The sequence below is a fragment of the Elephantulus edwardii genome, unplaced genomic scaffold (genome assembly GCF_000299155.1).
Source record: "Elephantulus edwardii isolate Elephantulus edwardi_28Jun2011 unplaced genomic scaffold, EleEdw1.0 scaffold00010, whole genome shotgun sequence".
NCBI lineage: Eukaryota > Metazoa > Chordata > Mammalia > Macroscelidea > Macroscelididae > Elephantulus > Elephantulus edwardii.
The window spans coordinates 9,381,374-9,385,389 of record NW_006399760.1 but is presented as its reverse complement, the minus strand read 5'-3'; positions in this window follow the sequence as shown (position 1 = coordinate 9,385,389).

Genomic DNA, 4,016 nt, shown 5'->3' with positions numbered 1-4,016 from the left:
TACATCACACACTGTTACAGCACCACACTTTGGTGTAAATGCATGTGGTCTAGATAAATGTCTCATACAAAGTTGCCTGCCTTCATAACAAGTTAGGGTAAGCCTTGCTGACCTGGAAGTTGGTTTTTATCTTTCAGGTAATACTTTTACCTAAGTGAATGTTTAAATCCGATTATGTGCTTAGTGGTAAAAAGCCAAAGTTTTGAAGAGCCTTTACTAAGATGTCAATTGGATGGAAAAGGTTACTAGAAAAGCTTGAGTTTGACTGAGAAAGGAGAAGCGTTTTGCAGCAAATTTACCACTGCAATATGTTTTTGTTGTTGTCATGTGCCATCAAGTTGCCTGTGACTCATAGCGACCCTATGTATAACAGCCCTAAACCCTGCCCTAGCCTGTGCCAATCTCACTGTCTCTGGCATACCTACCCCCACTACCCTAGTCACTGAATGAATCCATCTCAAGGGACTTCCTCTCCTGTGCTGTCCCTCCAAACTCCCAAGCATGATGTCCTCTCCAAGAACTGATCCCACCTTGCAGCATGTCCAAAGTATGTCAAATGAAGCTTCAGAATCTTTGCTTCCAAGAAACAGCCTGGCTTCACCCTCTCCATGACTAACCTGTTTGTTTTCTTAGCAGCCCATGGTGTATTCAATACTCCTCTCCAGCATTACAACTCAAAGGCATCAACTCTCTTTTTATCATCCCTAGTCGTTGCCCATCTCTCTGATGACTAGTAAGTGATTGCAAAGACCATGGCATGTATCAGGTGCACCTTAGTCTCCAGACTGACATCATTGCTCTTCAGCACTGTAGAGAGGTCTCTAACTGAAGACTTTCCCATTGCAATGTGTCTTTTAATTTCTTGGCAGCTGGTGCCAAGAGTGTTGATTGTGGAGCCAAGCAAACCAAAACTGTGAACAATTTCAATCTCTTCGCCTCCATCATGATGATTGGCCCAGTGGTGAGAATCTTTGTTTTTGACTGTCACTTCTTTGTATGTGGATTGTAGCTTCAAGTAAAATGAAATCTTTGGTAGCTTTAAGATGTTTACCCCTTATTATAATACTGTTCCTTGACCACTTGTAAAATTTTTGGGTTTTTTTTTTCATCTTGAAATGTAACCCATGCAGAAGGATATAGTATTGGATCTTCATCAATATGAGCATCATTTCCCTTTCACATTCAGCAAGTAAAGTTGTGCCATCTACAGTTCACAAGTTGTTAATGAGTCTTCTCATAATCCTGTAGTTTCTTCTTCACATAACCAAGCTTCTCATGTTGTTTGTTCAATATGAACACTGAACAAGTATAATGCACATTATACAAGTCTGATGCACATCTTCATAAATTAAAAAAACCAAAGAGACTCACTTTCTTCCATTTGAATGACTGCCTCTGGGTCTATGTACAGCTTCTACAGGAGTACAATTAAATGTTCTCGAAATCCTATTGTTCATAATGTTACTCACAATTTGTTATGATTCATAGAGTTAAATACCTTTGCATAGCAAATAAAACACAAACATTTTCCTGGTGTTCTTTGATTTTAGCCAAAATCAGTCTAATGTCAACAATGATTATCCCTTTTTCCATTGCTCTTCTAAATATAGATTGAATTTGCGGAAGTTCCTTGGCAATGTGTGGTTCTAGACATTTTTAAGCAATGTATGGAAATATTTTGTTTATGATATTAATAATAGTATTTAATAATTTGAATATTCTGTTGGATTACCTTTAAAAAATATGTGCACAAATATAGATCTCTTCCAGTCAGTTGGCCAGTAAATATCTTCCAAATTTCTTGGCATAATCAAGTGATCAAGTTCACAAATCTTTTTGTTGAAACGACTCAATTGATATTCTATCCACTTTTAAAGTCTTATTTATTGCCAACACTTTCAGTACATCTTTGATTTCTTCCTTTGGTATCATTAGTTCTCAATCACATGCTTCTCCTAAAATGGTTGAGTGTGATCTATTCTTTTTTCTTTTTTAAAAACTTTATACAGGTTTACTTACAAAGTTTTATACATCGTTTTACACACCATGATTTCATCTGTTCTTTTTGCTACTGTGACTGTATTCTTTCACTTTCCTTTGACATTTCCTGCATTATTAAATATTGTTCTCATTTAAGGCACGCAGTTAAAATCCTCCAGCTGCTCCACAGGAGAAGGATAGACAATCTCCTCTCATGTTATTAAATACCTCAGAAAACCTGCTGGAAGGTCAGTCAAGGGTTGATTCTGACTTGGTGGTGCACCACAATATTAAATCATTCAGGATTTAATCCTTCAGGATTACAATTCAAGACTTGAATCTCCTCTTCTATTCTTTCAGTTTGAGGCTTAACAAGCATGTTAATGAGTCTTCTTATAACCCTGTTGTTCTTTATTTTCAACATAACCAAGCTTCTCCGGTCCGTTCTTAGGAAACAACCTAAGGAAGGGTCCTTCTTAGGAAACCCTTTTGGTTTCCTAACTTCAGGTCTTTGCACACTTCATTAAAATTCTTTGTTTTGCCTACTTGAGCTATTCTTTGAATCTTCTATTTGGCTTTCTTCATAATTCCTTCCTTTCTTTTTAGATTTCCTTCTTTCATCTACCTTTCAGAATATCCACTTTTTCTTCAACAATCATGTTGATATGATCTTTTGTTTCTGTCATTTTTATAATCTTTTGCTTATTTCATTTATTATGTCCTCAATGCCATGCCGTAAACTTACCTAATGTTTGACTAGTAGTATCCTTAGATGGTCCGTAAATTCTGGGAGCGCTACTGTAATGTATGTAGTGAGTTGTCCCACTAACTTAATGGCTATATGGCTCTGGATGTGCAAATTCATCCATGATTTCAAGGAAGAAATGTGGACAATTTCTTGTTGTGATTTATAGCCTTGGAAATCTCATAAATTTGGTATCAACTTGAACCGAGTGAGTTTGAGGGGTTTGGGATTTTTTTGAATATTCAAGTTATCACTTTGACTACAAAGGACTTTTAAAATTCTTCTTCATCTTGATAATGTTGATGTTCTCCACAGTTTCTTTCCACATTTGTAATAATTTTGATTCTTATGTATTATAAGGAGTGAGTTATAGATGCATAGCCCTCATTTATGTTATAAAAAGATATTGCCAGTGAGTAGGTGTTGGTCTTACAAAATTCTTTCATGTAATCTTTGGTTTGTTTCTATTGCCAAGGCCACATTTTTCAACTATTGATCATGCTCCCCAGCCTCAGTATTTGCAATCAGATCACTAGCAATTATCACTGCTTCTTAATTGCATGCTTGATCAATTTTAGACTACAGAAGTTGTAAAAAAATCTTCAATTTATTCACCTTTTGAATTAGTGTTTATTGAATAAATTTGAATAATCTTTATATTAACCCTATTCTTTGCTGAAATCATATGGCTATTTCCTCATTATTGGAAGGCTACACTTGAGGATAGATCTCAGCATGTTCTTTTTGATAATGCATAGAATGCTTTTCTCTTCATTCTGTAAATCCTAGCATAATGGACTATATTTTTATCTAATGAAAAATTATCAGTACCAATCTTCCAGTTCACTTATGCATAAGGTTGCATTTGTAAAATAAATATGTCTTGAGTAGGGTGAAGCACTCCAAAGAGAGTGTTCTTTGGGGGCAAAGATGATGAGTCTTCATCTCATGTACTTCAGGCATGTTGCTAGGAGATGCTATTCCTTGGAGAGGTGCATGATGCTTGGAAACATAAAGGGTCAGTGAAGGAGATGAAGGCCCTGACCAGGTGGATTGACACAGTGCCTACTGCAATGGACTTGTGTGTCAGCAAGTGTGTGGATGCACAGGAAAGGACAGGGTTCAGGTCTGTTGTTCACAGGGTTGTTACAAGTCATACTTGACTCAATGACACATAACAAAAACGACAGTGTGCCTAAGGTCTCTATTTTCAAATAGTCCATATTTGTAATAATATTCGTTCTTTCTAGATTCATGCTCTGTAAATCTCACATATCAAATTCTAATAATA